The sequence below is a fragment of the Boleophthalmus pectinirostris genome, unplaced genomic scaffold (assembly GCF_026225935.1).
Source record: "Boleophthalmus pectinirostris isolate CB_2022bp ecotype Guang Dong unplaced genomic scaffold, ASM2622593v1 HiC_scaffold_22, whole genome shotgun sequence".
NCBI classification, from domain to species: domain Eukaryota; kingdom Metazoa; phylum Chordata; class Actinopteri; order Gobiiformes; family Gobiidae; genus Boleophthalmus; species Boleophthalmus pectinirostris.
The window spans coordinates 3,146,117-3,164,991 of NW_026571190.1; the positions used below are offsets into that span (position 1 = coordinate 3,146,117).

Consider the following 18,875-nt stretch of genomic DNA (forward strand, 5'->3'; position numbering starts at 1 on the left):
AGGAATCATCTGGAGGTTCACTAGAGCGATAGGACACTGCACACAGTTGTCAAACACACAGAGGTTATTCAACAAGTGACAAGTGATTGGTACATTATAAATCAAAGAATTGTAGTACATAAATGGTTAACTCATAGGCCTAGAATATCACACAAGTATTTAGCAAATATGGGATAATAAAATTATTCTGACAACAAGTATCTGTAATACATCATCTGTACTACATGTATCTGTAATACATCATCTGTACTACATGTATCTGTAATTCTCTCATCTGTACTACATGTATCTGTAATACTCTCATCTGTACTACATGTATCTGTAATACTCACATCTGTACTACATGTATCTGTAATACTCACATCATCTGTACTACATGTATCTGTAATACTCACATCATCTGTACTACAAGTATCTGTAATACTCACATCTGTACTACATGTATCTGTAATACTCACATCTGTACTACATGTATCTGTAATACTCACATCTGTACTACATGTATCTGTAATACTCACATCTGTACTACATGTATCTGTAATACTCACATCATCTGTACTACAAGTATCTGTAATACTCACATCATCTGTACTACAAGTATCTGTAATACTCACATCTGTACTACATGTATCTGTAATACTCACATCTGTACTACATGTATCTGTAATACTCACATCTGTACTACATGTATCTGTAATACTCACATCATCTGTACTACACGTATCGGCAGTGGGTGAGTTGTTGTACAGTTGTAGGGAGTATTATCTGTCTCTCTATATTCTGGTGCAGTGGGTGAGCAGGAGTGGGTTCTCTCCTTCATATTTTTGTGCTATTGGCTCATTTTTTCAGTTGTGTCATAATAAATGAGACCTACAAAACTGCAGAGCTCAGCAGCAACTTCCTGTCACTCACCAGTGTGAAGCCCCGCCCACCTGGACCACAGCCAATAGAAGAGGAAGAACACAAGCAACACAACACAACAAGCCTCTTCCTCCAGACGCACACTTTTCTCTGAGACGCTTTGGACTCTTTGGATCCACTCAGGTATCACTAGTTTGATTCTGTTCAACACTGGGTTTAGTCCTGGTTTAGTCCTGGTTTAATCCTGGGTTGGTACAAATTTAGTTTAGATCTGTGCTCGTCCTGGTTCAGTTCCTGTTTTATTTCCTGTTCTCATTTATGTAGTTGTACTTTTGGTGGTCTTCATAGGTGCCGGTGTATGTTTTTCCAAGTGGGTGCTCAGTGCAAACACATGTACAGGCACTCTTGGGTGCACGTGCATGTGCCCACACACACATTTCACCTTTTTTATGTGTGCTCCCCTTCCATATACATCGCAGAGACAGAGAGAGGGACACTAAAGGCTCATTGTAAATGTGCATTCTTAAGAATCTAGTCAATTTAGGATTGGGAAAAATTCCGGTGGGTGCTTGGAGATTTGCGTGGGTGCTCACAGGATGGGTGTCTGTGGTGTTCATATCATTGGGACATTTGTAATCAGTTGACAGAGTTTTCAGACTCTTTCTCAGAACACTTGACACAGCTCTCACACAAACACACACACTCACTGAATTCACCTTGTTTTTTCACACTAAAGGCTTGTTCACACACGATGAAGAGAGAAGAGCTGGAGCCGTGTGCACAGACTCTACTGAATATAGAGACATGAGTGTGATACAGCACGTGTCCAGTGGGACGGAACATTCTGGGTTTTTGTTTCTTATCTTTGAGTTTGGGAAATGATTCATAAGTTTTGTAAAATGGAATTTTCCTGACTTTATTTTTAAAGAAGTGAAACCCTGGTCAGGATTCTGTGGGAGCTGTTTTGCTGATGTCAGTTTCAAAAGGAGAAGTGATTGAAGTTTGTGTTTTGGCCTGACTCTGGTTTATTTTCTGGTTATTTGTCCATAATAGATGTATGGATTTGTTTCCATGTCCCTCAGAGACTAAGTGCTCAGAGTCGTGTCTCTTTTCTTGTCCTTCTCAGAGTTTCCTCATGTGGCTCTTGTCATGTGTTGTTTCTGTGCAATTGACAATTTTCTGCTCTAAACTCCCACTGTTCCATATTTCATGTTGAATCATTTGTATTATTTATTTTTGCTTCAGACGGGACTTTTAATTGTACTTATCCTGGTCTCATATTTGCTCTTTGTGCTTGACCAGAGTCTTTATAAACCACATAGAAATAAAAGGGAGACTTCTGTGACTTTGTGTTACATGGAAGATGATTTTGTGTGGGTTCTCCTTTCGTCTTGGTTTAGACCTGGTTTGACCTGGTTTAAACCTGGTTTAGTCCTGGGTTTAGTTGTGAACTTTAGACCTGTCTTAGACTGGTTTTAGGTTACATGCTGTTATTCCGACATGCCACTATTTAGACATTGACGTCTAATTGTCGGAGAAGTGGCATAAACATTATTTTTCAAGCGTTCCACTACTCCAAATTTATTTTTTTTTTCATTGTTGGAGTAGTGGCACTAGTATTTTTCAAACATTCCACTTTTTGACATGTTCCCATATATCATAAGATACTTGGGCCGGTGCAAAGCTCTTGATTAGAGAATACTTTGGCTATAGAGGAGATCAGACAGTGGGAAAATTGCTCTAATTGTCCTAACTGATTGCAGTGGGAAACAGTCACACATTTGAAAAAAGAGCATAGGCCAGGCTTTGGCCAGGGAAAGGATCTCATCTACAACAGAGGCTGCATGGGCCTTTGTGCTTCATTCATTTCATCGTGTAGGTGATCTGTGGAGAACACCATACAGCCTAAATAAAGAACCATTCAAGTTCATTGTATCAGCTCACTGAGATGACGTTATTCCTCACCTCTTGTAATGTGGTAAAATTTAAGTGCAGCATCTCACCCACATTATACCACATTATTATCACATTATTTGTCCTCCACAAATCATCCAGTCCACAAAACCACACTGTTAATCCAGTTTGAGTCGTTCTTTGAAAGTAAAAAGGCGAGAGTAGCACGTGTGTTTGTTTACATCCACACAGCGCATGGATCGAAGTGAATCTGCAGATTAGTGACAGTGACTCTACTTCCTGTGGACTTTATCTCCAAATTTTTATCCTTTAAAAATCACATATTTGAAGTACTGCACCACATTTCACAAATAATAACAGTTTTAGCTTACATCTAAATTAGAAGTGCAGAGCTCTGATCTGTTTGGACATTTAAGAGTCTCAAAGTGAGTCATTTTACTGTAGACAAGAAAAGCTATTGTGTGGTCAGCAGCCATGTCCCACTGCTCTATACCTACCACCATATCAATCGATTTGCTGCATTCAGCACCATGGACAGCCAGAGATGTAAAATATGATGTGTCGTAATACCGGGATGTCTTAATATAAGTATGTCGTAATGAAGGAATGCCGGAATAGACTGTGGACCCCCTGGTTGGGTACAGATTTAGTTTAGATATGAGTTAGTCTTGGTTTAGTCCTGGTGTAGACCTGGACCACAATGAAGCACTGTCTAAAGCATTATTTTACACACAGTTTGTAAATAACTATATTGTTAAGATTTGGCTAAAGGGACTCCAAAGCAGAGCCAGAACACGGTCAAGTTTTAAACAGTTTATTTCCAAAGGAAAACAGGCTGAGGAGGCAGGGAGCTGGCCGGCTTTCCCAGAGGTTGCAGCAGGAGACAACGGAGAGACCTGGGCAGAGACAAACACATTTAATTCCAAAAAGTTCACCAAAACAACAAACTAGTGGATATATTACCAAGAGGCACACTGAGCACTACCGAACAGGACAGAATTCTCTGGCAGAGTCAGTGATGAGAAGACCAAGGCTTTGTACAGAGGCTGGTGAAGGAATTGATTGCAGGTGTGTCTCATCTGCTCTGGGAGAAGCCACGCCCCCTGCCACACTCAAGCTCTGCAACAAACACAAAGGAGGAGGTTTGGCTGGAGGGCTCAGGGGACTTGTGGAAACAGGTTTGAGGAGAGACACGTGAAAAGAAGGGTGGACATTCAAGGATGGGGACAGCTTCAGTTTAAGCAGTGGGATTGATTATGCGCTCTACAACAAATGGACCGATATACCTGGGTGCCAGTTTGCGGGACTCAGTCTTAAGAGGTAAGTCACGAGTAGAGAGCCAAACCTTTTGGCCAGGTACATAGTCAGGAGCAGGAGACTGATGGCGGTCAGCAAGCCTCTGGTTACGAGCAGCCGTACGGGATAGTACGGACCTCCTGCCAGACAAGCCGGGCTCACCAAAGATGTTGCTGAATGGACGATACTGCAACTTCTCTCTCCTGGGTAGGGCACAGAGGAGGCTGAAACCCATTAGCTGCCATGAAAGCAGACATCCCAGTGGCTGAGCTGACCGAGAACTTATGGGTGTATTCAATCCAAGGGAGGTGGGTGGACCAGGAAGCAGGGTGGCGTGCAGTGACACAGCGAAGAGCAGAGTCCAAGTCTTGACCGGCCCGCTCAGTCTGGCCATTGGTTTGCGGATGGTACCCCAAGGACAAGTGGCAGAAGGCTCTGTAAACCTGAGGTAAATTGTGGCCCCCTGTCCGAAACAATGTCCTGAGGAATACCATGAATCCTAAACACATGTTGAATGAGTAAATTGTCAGTCTCAAAAGCGGAGGGCAATTTGGCGAGTGGAATGAAGTGCACAGATTTGGAGAATCTGTCTACAACTGTAAGAATACAGGTATTGCCTTTCAAAGGCGGGAGGCCAGTGACAAAATCCACTGCAATGTGTGACCAGGGCTGATGGGGAATAGGAAGTGGGTGCAGGAGTCCAGCTGTAAAACGGTGATAGAATTTACTACGAGCACAAACGGAGCAGGCAGAAACAAAGTCTTTGCTGTCAGATGACATGGATGGCCACCAGAAACGCTGCTGGAGCAGGGTCAGTGTACGGTAAAACCCAGAATGGCAGGAGACCTTGGAAGCATAACCCCAGTGAAGCACCGACCTGGCAGATGGAGGAACAAATAGGCAAACCCGTGGACATCCCTCAGGCGTGGGGTCACTCACCTGGGCCTCCTGGACCACTTTCTCCACCTCCCAGTGGGCTGCTCCAACAATACAGGTAGATGGCAAGATGGTTTTCTCAGGAGAATCTACCGAGGAGGCGGCAAACTGACGGGACAAAGCATCTGGTTTAATATTTCTGGACCCAGGGTGGAAGGTAAGGGAGAAATTGAAACGGCCCAGGAAGAGGACTCACAGAGAGTCGAGAGTTGAGCCTGCGGGCGGAATGAAGAAGACACATTTTTATGATCTGTCCATACCAAAAATGGTTGAGTTGAGCCCTCCAGCAAGTGCCTCCATTCCTTCAGAGCCATCACAACTGCCAGAAGCTCTCGGTTGCCCACATCATAATTTCTCTCTGTGAGTAGAAGGCACAAGGATGTAGCTTTTGGTCTGATGTGGAGCTCTGTGAGAGAACTGCCCCGATGCCAGAGTCCGATGCATCCACCTCAACAATGAACTGTGCTGATGGATCATGATGTGAAAGAACAGGTGCAGAACAAAATAGACTCTTTAATCTAACAAAAGCTGCCTCTGTCTCAGCTGACCACAGAAACTGTTCTTTCAAAGATGTTAACTTGGTTAGGGGAAAAGCAATTTTGCTATAGTCGTGAATAAATCTACAATAAAAGTTAGCAAATCCCAGAAACCTTTGAAGCTGTTTTCTGTTTGTTGGAGTGGGCCATTCAACCACAGCCTTCAACTTTGCTGGGTCAGTCTTAATTTGCCCCTTCTCCACGACAAAACCTAAGAAACTAACAGAAGACACATGAAATTCACACTTCTCAGCTTTCACATAAAGTCTGTTACTCTAGGAGGCGCTGTAGGACAAGTTTCACATGTTGAACATGTTCCTGCTAAGAATGAGAAAAAATCAAAATGTCATCTAGGTACACAAATACAAACCTATTTAACATGTCTCTCAGGACATCATTGATAAGAGCTTGGAAAACAGCTGGGGCATTAGTTAAGCCAAATGGCATAACCAGATATCGAGATGTCCAAGTGGGGTGTTAAAAGCTGTTTTCCATTCATCTCCCTCTTTTATTCGTACTAGATGGTTGGCATTGCGGACGCAGTGTTGGGAAGGTGACTTTTAAAATGTATTCCCCTACAGATTACAGATTACATACCCCAAAATGTAGTTTGTAACCTAATCCATTAAATTACTTAAAGTGAGTAACGTAATCTGAATAATTTGGATTACTTGATATTGTCATGCTTTTTCACTTGTTTTGTATATTACCATTTGTCATTTAATAAATAAATAAAAAATATATATATCGTCATGTTTTTTAAAACTACATGAATGTAACAACCACATCCTGAAAATGACTCATACTTGACCACATAAAAAATATTATTGACAGAGAAATTATTTTTATATGAAATCACAATTATGTCCACCTACTGTTAGTGTCATATTGTGTTAGTTTAGTCCTAGTTTAGACCTGGTTTTAGTGCTAGTTTAGTCTGGGTTTTAGTCCTGGTTTTAGTTCTAGTTTTAGTCCTGTTTAGTCCTGCTTTTTAGTCGTAGTTTAGTTCTAGTTTAGTCCTGGTTTTAGTCTTAATTTAGTTCTAGTTTAGTCCTGGTTTAGTCTTAATTTAGTCCTAGTTTAGTCTGGGTTTAGTCCTGGTTTAAGTCCTGGTTTAGTCCTGCTTTTTGTCCTAGTTTAGTTCTAGTTTAGTCCTGGTTTAATCCTGGTTTTAGTCTTAATTTAGTTCTAGTTTAGTCCTGGTTTAGTCTTAATTTAGTCCTGGTTTAGTCCTGTTTTAGTCCTGGTTTTAGTCCTGGTTTTAGTTCTGGTTTTAGTCCTGGTTTAGCCCAAAATGTGAAAACAGGAAAATACCGCCGCGTAATCCATTTATTTCAACAAAGTAACTGTAATCCAATTACCACTCACTGAAACAGTAACTGTAACTGAATACAGTTACTCATAATTTGTACTCTGATTACGTAACTCCGGTACATGTAATCTGTTACTTCCCAACACTGTGCGGAGGTCCAAATTGGTGAAAATAGTAGCCTCATGGAGGGAGCTGAAGGCAGAGTCTATGAGTGGCAGGGGATACTTGTTTTTCACAGTTATGTCATTCAAGCCCCTGTAGTCAATACATGGTCTTAAAGATTTGTCTTTCTTATCAACGAAGAAGAATCCTGCTCCCACAGAAGACAAAGAGGGTCGGATTAAACCAGCAGCCAACAAACTAGAAATGTATTCCTCCATAGCTTGTCTTTCAGGCTTAGAGAGGTTATAGAGCTTACTGGTAGGTAGAGGGGCACCAGGTCAGTGCTGCAGTCATATGGCCTGTGTGGGGGAAGTGACAAAGCTCGGTCCTTGGATTCAACCTCCTGGAGGTCATGGTATTCGGAGGGGACAAGTGTGAGATCGACTGGTTTGGGAGGTGTTAACACAGTCTGGGTAGTGAGCACGGCAGAGTGAAGACAGTGAGAGTGACAAAAAAATGCTCCAATTAACTATGGACAGTGGAACAGTCTATATGGGAGTTGGAGCTTAAGCCAAGGGAGATCTAAAACTAAAGGAGAGGAGGGTGAGGCGACTATGTAGAGAGAAATGGTCTCACAGTGGTTACCAGAGAGCAGCAGCGACACAGGAACAGTTTGATGAATGACAGAGGCCAGTAGCTTTCCATCAATGGTGAAAAATTCTTGGGCTCAGGTAAAGGGTCTATAGGAATGTTGCACTGGGAAACAAACGCAGAATCAATAAAGTTGTCATCGGCACCGGAATCCACAAGGGCTCGGAGAGGGAAAGAGGTCTGAGACCATGTGACAGTTATTTGAGCTGAATTCGTCTGGAGGAGGGGTCTGTGGGGGTGTGTGGCTCACTAGTGCCCCTCCAGAGACTGATGAGCCTACCCTTTTCGTCGAGCCGAACAATGGATCAGAATGTGGCCAGCCTGACCACAGTACAGACAGAGGTTCTGGCTGAGACGGCACTGATGTTCCTCAGGGGTTAGTCCCAATCTCCCCAACTGCATGGGTTCCTCGGTGTTGGAGGAGGTGGAAGCTGGAACTGCGGGTATAGACACAGGTGGAAGGGTGGAGGGAGCCGGCTGTTGGGCAGCTCTGGAGTGGGAAAAAGGATGACTTTGCCCAGCTGCTCTCTCCCTATGCCTTTCCCTGAGGCGGTTATCTAAACGGATAGCAAGAGAAATACGTTCTTCTAACGAGGTGGTTTCATCACGGGCAGCTAGTTCATCTTTAATCTCTTCACTCAAACCCCGGAAGAACACCCCTTGCAAAGCCTTCTCCTCCCACCCACATTCTATGGTCAAGATATGAAAATCAATTGAGTAAGAAGAAACTGAGCCAGAACCTTGATGTAGAGATAGAAGCCTGTTACCGGCTTCTTTACTTTGAAGGGGATGATCAAAAACCTTAAGGAGTTGCAAATGGTACCATAGCTACTAGCTAAAGCCACTGCCCAGACTGAAGCTTTGCCAGAAGTAGACTCATTATGAAAGCCATTTTGACTTTATCAGTAGCGTAGGTTAGAGGTTGTTGGTCAAAAACTAGCATACATTAATATAAAAATTGCCTACATGTCCCTAATTCTCCAGAATACCTGGAATACCCTAATATCCTGGTTCTCTATAGTACAGTCAAAGTCTTAGGGGACACAAGTCCCCCTCGGGCTACTGCAACCTCATACAATACATCTCCCCTGTTAAGATTAATGTCAAAATTGTGCTCTGTCCCTGTCTCAAATAAAAATATATAAATAAATAAATAAATAAATAATAAAAATTGTATATAGGAGTCCTTGTAGTGCTGGAACATCTATTTTAGAAATGTTGTGTTGTAAAGGTACCCAGCACACATCTTCTCTCCTGGGCCAGAAGAAACTTGTTGCTGGGTTGTGTGGATACATGAGTCGTATCTGAACATCTTGCTGGGCTTCACATGTCTCTCTGATGCTTCCTACACACCAGTGATGATCATAAAGACAGGTTACATATTGGCCAGGTATCATGTCACTGATTTGGAAGCCCTGTGAAACCTCTTCTTCTGCATGTTCTGTCTCATAGTGGACAAACAAATTCAGCAATTCCAGACACTCTGCTGACCTCAGACGTTGTTGCATTGACTGGCTTGAAACAGTGATTATCTCTGGTACCTGGCACGGCGAACGCATTTGAAAATCTACTTTCCAGCTTGACAGCCATGGACTTCACATGCTCATGCCATCTTTAGTTTGATTTTGACACAGCAACAGCACACTCAGAACATCTCATGGCAAACAACATGCACACATTATTGATGACTGACTTTAACCCACCACATTGTATATGTTTTTTTTACTTCTTTAGTTAATAAAAATATATGACCCCTTTCCACAGTCTTTCAAAGATGCCCTCATATTTGAAGAGGAGATTTTGCGAGCAAATTCAAAATAAATATTCAAAATAAAAATTCAAAATAAATGAAAAGCACATGTGTAAAAGTCCATATTCTACAAGAACATTTGACAAATTTTAACCCTTAAAAATCTGAAGGACAAACCTTAAATAGTTTTTTAGATACAGCAATCTGAAAGTGGCTCCTCTGAAAACTAAGTATTATTAATAACAAAACTATAAGAAGTTGGGAGCTAAAATCTAGGACTTTTCCTTTTGGAAAGTGTGTGAATCTCCGAGAATGTTTTCAAAAAAATTCTGAGATGGTCGAGCGGAGGCATTCAGAGATTTCGTGTGGAATGACCCAGTATTGTCCAGACCAAGTTCATTCTACAGTTCCATTTTCAAACATGTTTGGTTCTTTTGGCGTCTTCTCCTTTACATTTGGATTTGAAAGTCTCTTTATGGAGGCACATGACAAAACTCCATGAGATGAACCATGTGAGCAGTGGGCGGGGCTAAACACTGTGATGTCATTCTGTAGGACTCTGGACTGAGCATGGATCCAAGAGAGCACAGAGAGGACGCAGACCCTCCCACCACCAGCAGGGCGGCGCTGGGAAGTGAACACTCTATTGACCGATATGTAGATTTTAAAAAGGAGCCTGGTCCACAGTAAGTCTGAGCCAATGATCAGATGTGACTGTTGTGTGTGTTTACATGAACTAAAGAAATGTGATGACCAAAAACACCAGGTGTACATGTGTCGCGTCAATGTAGGACGTCTTGTCTTTCTGAGAGAAATCTAGTTAAATTTATACTTAAAATCTAATTATAAACACAGACACTGAAGGATTTTAAGAGTGGATTGGTTTAACAAACATCCATTATATCATCCATTATATTCAGTTCCACTGTCAAGCCTCTACTTGGAAACGTTTGAGGTTTAAATCAAAAAATAAAATAAAAAATTTAAAGATGTTAAAAGTATTTTATTTTTAGTGTAATGACAGACTAACAATTTGTAGAACCTCCTGAAGTATCTGACCTGAGTCAGAACAGTCCCATGTGTTTTACTGTGACTGAAGTGTTTTTCTTCTTTGTTGCAGGATCCACCAGAAACATCCTCCATCTGAACCTGGTCCCAGCTGTGAGTCCCTCAGGAGTGACTGGTCTATGGCACATCCCATTGCTTTTGCCACAGAGCCGTGAGTTTCCACAAGTGTTGAATAAAACAATAGAACTGAAATGAGAGTTTAATGTGTCTCTTTCACAGAGCAGAACAGATGGGTCCAGAGGTCTCCAGTGGTCAGCACCATCACACACAGCTGGACTCCGTATTTAAGGTCTGTCATTCACTAAGGGGCGTTTTTGGTCAAAACGGAGAAGTTTGTATTCCTTTTGGCCTTTCGTCCACACGGAGCCGGCGTTTTGAGAACAAGTTCCAGAGTGGAGAAATCTCAGAACGCCGGCATTGCGTTGTCATGTGGACAAACAAACCACAGCTTTTGAAAAACTATGACGTCATGATCCCGTCATCGCAAGGGTCCTCCGATGCAGCGAAGACTGCAGCCCTCGAACTGGTCTCCACAGACTGCAAGAGCGTTGCCGAAATGGGACAGGTGTAGCCTACGGAACCGCTCCTTCACCCAGCAACCGACACACTGCTAGTACCAATACTAACAAAACGCACCACAGATTACGCACACGGATCAATAACAAAGACGACGTTTACACTGAAAGGAATCCGTCTATCACTGTATCACCGTATCAGAAACGATCTGCGTCCAGACATTTCTGTGTTTCTGTGTTCTCAAGTCTTCCCTATCTACAAAGCTTTATGCATATTTGTGTACATTTTACAGAAACAAAACTTAAAACTGCTTGGTTCATTTGTATAAAATAAGCGCTCACAAAACAGCTCTCTATTGTACTGCTGATGTGATTCAGCTTCTGTCTGACTAAAGGACAGGACTCAGTGGAATATATGGGTTCTTTCTGTGACTTATGTTTAACTTTTGCAAAACAAAACGGTTATATTTCTGGGATACATCTAGAATGGGCTAAATTACCTTAAAGTTTAAAAAACGGTGATGAGATATGCATTATTAAATATTATTATCATTGTTAACAGCGCCACATACAGGTGTGGCAGATGTATTTCATTGTTTTCACTCAGTGCTCCGTTGTCATGTGAAAGTGAATATTTATTGATCCGACACGTGTGTGGACGCAAATTTTTTTCAATGCGCAAAGAAAAAAATCCAGGAGCGTTGTCGTGTAGACGTAGCCTAAAGTTTGGAAATGTTCAGATGAATGAGAACTTGTTTGACACAGATCTGACACTGACTGCATTTGTGTTGTTTATAATGTGTCTGTTCAGCTTCTGGAGGAGGACATCTTCACTTTTGTCCAGAAGGAGCTGAAGAAGCTCCACAAGGTTCTGAGTACAGATTACCCAGAATGCTTAGAGCCTGTGGAGGATGAGGATGAAGAGCAGAGGAGCAGCAGTGAGGCTGTTCTGAAGATCACACTGAACTTCCTGAGGAGGATGAAGCAGAAGGAGCTGGCTGAGCGTCTGTGGAGCAGTAGGACCATTTAACACATTTAACAAGATGCTCACAGTCATTTTATCTTCTCTGAGACTCAGGCCTGTATCTGTTGTCTTCATTCAGGGAGTTATTCTGGAGTTTATCGGCGTAAACTGAAGTCTAACCTGCAGCAGAAGTTTGAGTGTGTGTTTGAGGGCATCGCTAAAGCAGGAAACCCCACCCTTCTGAATGAGATCTACACAGAGCTCTACATCACAGAGGGAGGGTCTTCAGAGGTCAACCAGGAACATGAGGTCAGACATATGGAAACAGCCTCCAGGAAACCAGACCCAGCAGAGACAACCATCACATGTGAAGACATGTTTAAAGGCCCAGCTCACACACATGGACCAATCAGAACAGTGCTGACAAAGGGAGTGGCTGGCATCGGGAAAACAGTGCTCACTCAGAAGTTCACTCTGGACTGGGCTGAAGGCAAAGCCAACCAGGACATACAGCTGCTGTTCCCGTTCACTTTCAGATCACTCAATGTGCTGAAGGAGAGAAGCTTCAGCTTGGTGACACTTGTTCGTCACTTCTTTAGTCAAACACAAGCAGAACTCTGCAGCTTTGAAGACCTCCAGGTGCTCTTCATCTTGGACGGTCTGGACGAGTGCAGACTTCCTCTGGACTTCACCAAAACCAAGGCCCTGACCGACCCCACAGAGTCCGCCTCAGTGCACGTGCTGCTGGTGAACCTCATCAGGGGGAGCCTGCTTCCCTCCGCTCGCCTCTGGATAACCACACGACCCGCGGCGGCCAATCAGATCCCTGCTGAGTGTGTCTCCATGGTGACAGAGGTCAGAGGGTTCACAGACCCACAGAAGGAGCAGTACTTCAGGAAGAGGTTCAGAGATGAGGCCGACACAATCATCTCCCACATCAAGACGTCCAGAAGCCTCCACATCATGTGCTACATGCCGATCTTCTGCTGGATCACTGCCACAGTCCTGGAGCATGTGTTGAAAAGCAGAGAGAGAGGAGAGCTGCCCAAGACCCTGACTCAGATGTACATCCACTTCCTGGTGGTTCAGGCCAAAGTCAAGAACATCAAGTATAAAGAAGGATCTGAGACAGACCCACACTGGAGTCCAGAGACCAGGAAGATGGTGAAGTCTCTGGGAAAACTGGCCTTTGAGCAGCTGCAGAAAGGAAACCTGATCTTCTACGAGAGTGACCTGAGCGAGTGTGGGCTGGACGCTGCAGCAGCCTCAGTGTACTCCGGAGTGTTCACACAGGTCTTTAGAGAGGAGACAGGCCTGTACCAGGACAAGGTCTACTGCTTCATCCATCTGAGTGTGCAGGAGTTTCTGGCTGCTCTTCACGTCCATCTGACCTTCATCAACACTGGGATCAACCTGCTCTCAGAGAAACACAGAAGTCTACAAAGTTCAGTGTAAAAGGAAAACTAAAGCATCTTCACCAGACAGCTGTGGACCAGGCCTTACAGAGTCCAAATGGACACCTGGACCTGCTCCTCCGCTTCCTCCTGGGACTTTCACTTTCGACCAGTCAGAGCCTTCTACAAGGTCTGCTGACACAGACAGGAAGTAGCTCCCAGACCAATCAGAAAACAGCTGAGTACATCAAGAAGAAGCTGAGTGAGGATGTGTCTGCAGAGAGGAGCATCAACCTGCTCCACTGTCTGAATGAACTGAATGATCGTTCTCTGGTGGAGCAGATCCAACAGTACCTGAGTTCAGGACGTCTGTCTGAAGGTGGACTGTCTCCTGCTCAGTGGTCAGCTCTGGCCTTCATCTTACTGTCATCAGAAGAAGATCTGGAGCAGTTTGATCTGAAGAAATACTCTGCTTCAGAGGAGGTTCTCCTGAGGCTTGCTGCCAGTGGTCAAGGCCTCCAACAAAGCTCTGTGAGTAACATTTGTTTAACAGAGGATGATTTGATTCAGCTTCTACATAAGCAAGTGTTTCCTCCTCCAGACTGAGCAGCTGTAACCTGTCAGAGAGAAGCTGTGAAGCTCTGTCCTCAGTCCTCAGCTCCCAGTCCTCTAGTCTGGAGGTCCTTGACCTCAGTCATAATGACTTGAAGGACTCAGGGCTGACGATGTTGTCTGTCGGACTGAAGAGTCCTCACTGTAAACTGGAACAGCTCAGGTCAGACCGGTTCATATTATTCACCATTATTACATAACCTGTTCATATTTGCATTGGATAATTACAATTGATGAAAGGAATTTAATATGGGACGTGTTACTTGTCTCATTTGGTTTGAATGTTTCTAATGAATGGACATATTACAATAATATGTGTCCTCAGACTGTCAGGTTGTCTGGTCTCAGAGGAAGGCTGTGCTTCTCTGGCCTCAGCTCTGAGGTCCAACCCCTCCCATCTGAGAGAACTAGACCTGAGCTACAACCATCCAGGAGACACAGGAGTAAAGCTCCTGTCTGCTCTACAGGAGGACCCCCACTGCACACTGGACACTCTCAGGTATGGACCACTTTACTATGGCAGAAAGAAACTCATCATTCAAAAAATGAAGACTCAAATTTCATTTAGACATTACATCAAATATAAACATGAATTGTGTAAAATTTGAATAAAATCCATGAAAGTTAAGTTGAATTTTTGTCCTGAAATCTGCCAGTTTCCCATGGAAAGGCCCCATATGTATTCTATGGCCAAATGAAAGTCTCTCTGTGTGTTTGGGGGTGTGGAACATTATTTCGGTTACAGTAGGTGATCCACTGGAGACACAGAATTCATCTTGGGCTTCATCTGAAGCTGATAAATCATGCAAGTTTTATTTTGTTATTAATATGTGAAACTGTGTTTCCATACTGTTACAATCAATGAGGTTTACACATTTCTATTTAACCTTACAGGGGTTAAACAAAAGTGTATAAACTCCTGTTTGCTGGAAATAACCTCTTCATTACATCAGAAGGTGGAACAGAGCATTTTGAGCTCTGGAGATGGAGACAGACTGATAATGAAGTTAGTATGAGTCAAACGTGTGAATGAAACAAAACACAACTCAGGTCTGTTTCTGAGGAGGTAACAGTATTAGAACATGGCCAAAAGCTCACAAATCCATTTAGTGTCATATAGAAGCTTTAAAGAGTGTAGGGTTGGTCATTAGAGTCTGAGCAGAGGTATGACCTTTGACCTGAGTCTATAAAGTGAAACAGTGAAAGACAATAAAAAGCACCAGTGAACATGGAGAATGGAAAAGGCTTCATTAGAAGGTGACATACATGTGTCTGATTCAAATCATTGCTTTAATTTGTTTAAAACATGTATTGTACGGCTTCCTATGCTTTAATTTTGATAAGTGGTGATAAAAACATCAGAACAAACCTGTTATATGTCATGTGTTTCAGACTGGAGCCTGCTGGAGCTGAGTGGTTAGCACCAGGACTCAGAAAGTGTAAGTGTTGAGTTAAATCCATTTGAAACAGACACATAGACACAGTGCATGATGGGAAACAGAGTAAAGGAGGAGCACCAAGACCCATCAGAACTGAGGCTGTTATTGAGGCAAGTATCAATAATAAAAACACACACAGGACAGAAATGAACCTTTCCTGAATGTCTTTAGAATGATGTTGAGCTGTATCAGAACAAGTATATGAGCACATAGACTAGTACACACACATGGACACTATGAACCTACCTGGACCTAGGAGCGATTACACAGATATAAGAGCACATTGGAACATAAAAGAAAGTACTATGATTTAATGATGAAAATCATGTTCTATTTCCTAAAGATGAAGTGTTTTTAATTATCATCAGGGCATCAGAATCAGGACTGAGTGTTAAGTCTTTTCCTTAGTATTGAAATCCAGTTTAAAAGTTTCATATGGTTCCAACTCTAATCAGAAGTAGTGGTGCTGGAGTAAAGGAGGAGCCCTGGAGCCACACTGACACAGACACAGCTGTTGGACTCAGCACAGGACTGTCTACACACAAGCACAAGTGACTGTGGATTCATATAGAGACATTTTAAAGGACAAAGTCTGTGTCATGGAGCACAGACGAGTGTAGGAATGTGTGGAGTGACGTCAAAGACTGGAGCTGCACAGACTACACACAACTCACATTTACACTGAAAATAATATGAAATAGATGTGTGAGAGGCTCTGAAACTAAAGGAAATATAGGGCTGATGCAAAAGAAATATTAGACAAATATAAGACTGCAATGATTAAGAAATTAAATAATAATACATTAAACCTTACATACTGTTCATTTCTGAAGCCTTCACAGTATGGTTCGGGTCAAATTTGACCCTCATAGTAAGTGTCTAAACCAAATGTTGAACTACAGATCTATTTAAAATGACTAAATAGACTGTCCCACATTAATAAATAAGTGTAATATATAAATATAATGTTTCTGAGAGCAGGAAAAGCATATTTTTGTAAGTTTTACAACATTCGTTTTCTGAAGCTGCTGTGTGGGGAAGCTGGTGTCACCTTTGCATACAGGGAGTCACAAGGGCCTTTCCAAACTCCTCCAGAAAAGAACCTCCTCCAGTTCCTCCTGCTTGGCCTCCAGGTCGAGTTCAGTTCACTCCATAGACAAAGTGGGCCAACAAAGCAGGCCAGCGGGAGGTTCTTCTTTTGCAGCTGTGTCTGTTACTTTGTCAAGGTTTTCCACTCCTCCTTCGTTGGCATTGTAGTCAAGGATGATGATGATGATGATGATGATGATGATGGAGCTCCCAGGAGCTCACCTCTGCAGCCACATTATTATATGTAATGTGCTCATAAGAATGACAGTCTTGTTCTTCTTTTACATGTACCAGACAACTGTGGTGTCCTGGGTGAACTTACTCAAACTTAGAAGCAAAGATCTCTCCCCCTTGATTGACTTGTGTTTCTTCTGTGCTCCATAAACAGGATGTTCACTCCTTTCACTGTTTTGAGATTCTCTTCAAAAACCAACAGGCGTCTGTCTCTGGGAACCTGGGACATGGGGGAATCTGAAAACAGTGAACTCTTGAACTCTGTCACCACTGTGCCTTAAAAAATACACACACACATGGTCTGTGCAGTTTCACAGTTTCAAGTTTCTCTAAAACTTCCATTTTGCTTCATTTGACCTGCACTGATAGAGCTAAAATCCATCTTAAGAGATCCGGAACAGCCTCGGTGTCGCAAAATTTGTAGCACCTGTACAAAAGTATAACATTTTTAAATATTTTCATTTTTGTGTATTTTGGCAAAATTTAGGAAAAGTCATCAAATTTTTAGGATGAAATAATGATGCTTAGGGTATTTTTTTTTTTACTGTTTAATGTCAAAATGGGTCAAATTTGACCCGAACAGTATGTAAGGGTTAATTGAAAAATACAGGCATCATAATAAGTGAAAGCTTTTAAATCCATCTTTCATGAAAACATTTGTCCATATTAAACTCTAATGAAATGTGTGTCTCCACATGGGACTAACTGCTGCTGTGTTGTGTTTTCTCTCCATCAGATTTCTGTGATCTCACTCTGGATCCAAACACAGCTCACAGAAACCTCAAACTGTCTGACAACAACAAGAAGGTGAGACGTGTGAGAGAGGAGCGGCCGTATCCAGATCATCAGGACAGATTTTACATCTTGCCTCAAATTCTGTGTTCCACTGGTCTGACTGGTCACTGTTACTGGGAGGTCCAGTGGAGTGGAGAGGTTTGTGTATCAGTGTCTTACAGAAGAATCACAAGTACAGCACCGACGTTTGAGAGTATGTTTGGATGGAATGATTACTCCTGGAGTCTGGTCTGTTCTAAAGATGGTTTCTCTGTTCAGCATAATGACAAACCAACCCGCCTCCCTCAGCCCTGGTCCTCCTCTTCTGGGAGAGTAGCAGTGTTTGTGGACTGTCCTGCTGGTTCTCTGTCCTTCTACACAGTCTCCTCTGACCAACTGACCCACCTCCACACCTTCAACACCACATTCACTGAGCCTCTGCTCCCTGGGTTTATGCTCTGGCCTGACTCCTCAGTGTCTCTGTGTTCTCCTTTGGATTAAGAGAATCTTCACTTTTCATGTCTCTAAATCAAATCATCCATAGAGTCATTCATAGTTGTTTTTCACTCTCATTTCGCTGATACTAGGCCTCAGTTTGATCTCAGGTGGATCATGAGCTACATTCACTCATTTGTTCCATCAGATTTTATTTGTAAGAATCATTTTATAACCTCATCATTTTCCTTTGAGAAAAGCTTCTGCCAACCAGCTGTGCCCCAGAAGACCAGTGGGTACAGCTACAGAGGCTATGAAAGGCCTGGAAAGTTCTAAGTGGAGAGAAAAAAACCTGCACCTGCCATTCCATACGGTCAGGAAGTTAGCTGAGTGTACGTCTGAAAAAAGGAAAGCCGTATATGGGCATAGCCTGGAGGGACTATGTTTTGGGACATAAGAGCAGAAGGACAAAGGGACCAGGGGACTCTCTTTTCTTATGGGGCCTTTTCCGGAGTTTTTTTGTGGGAGGGACATTTTGGGGTTTTTGTTTTTGGTCGTCCAATCGGCTTTGTCCTCTTGGTTTCTTTGTCTTTCTGCTTTTCTGTATTTCCCGGGAAATTGTTTTATTGTTCGTCAACCGTGGACCATCAATAAATGCATTCTTATTGTGCATTAGAACTGCCTCCAGTGGATTCTTTTTTATGTCTCAAAGTGATTTCAGTCAAGTTGAACAGAAAACAAACCAAGAGTATGAGCAGCTCCACAAACAACCCAACAGTCACATGCCCAGAGTGAGGAGTGGTTTCCATCAGAAGAACACGAGGAGATTTGGTCACACTTTAGAATAAGACACACCTACAAATCATTTGGAAATGTTTATTCACCATCAACTCATCATTTACTGAAAATGACCCTCAATGCTGCTCTGTGATTGGTCCAATTAACCGTACAGAGGACACACTCCAAGATGGATTCTGGTGAGTTTGTGAACTC

General features: G+C 42.7%; 1 pseudogene; it reads left to right on the forward strand.

Annotated features, from left to right (window-relative positions):
* The first annotated feature begins 958 nt into the window (after window positions 1-958).
* Window positions 959-18,393, forward strand: LOC110165868 (NLR family CARD domain-containing protein 3-like; annotated as a pseudogene).
* The last annotated feature ends 482 nt before the right edge of the window (window positions 18,394-18,875 follow it).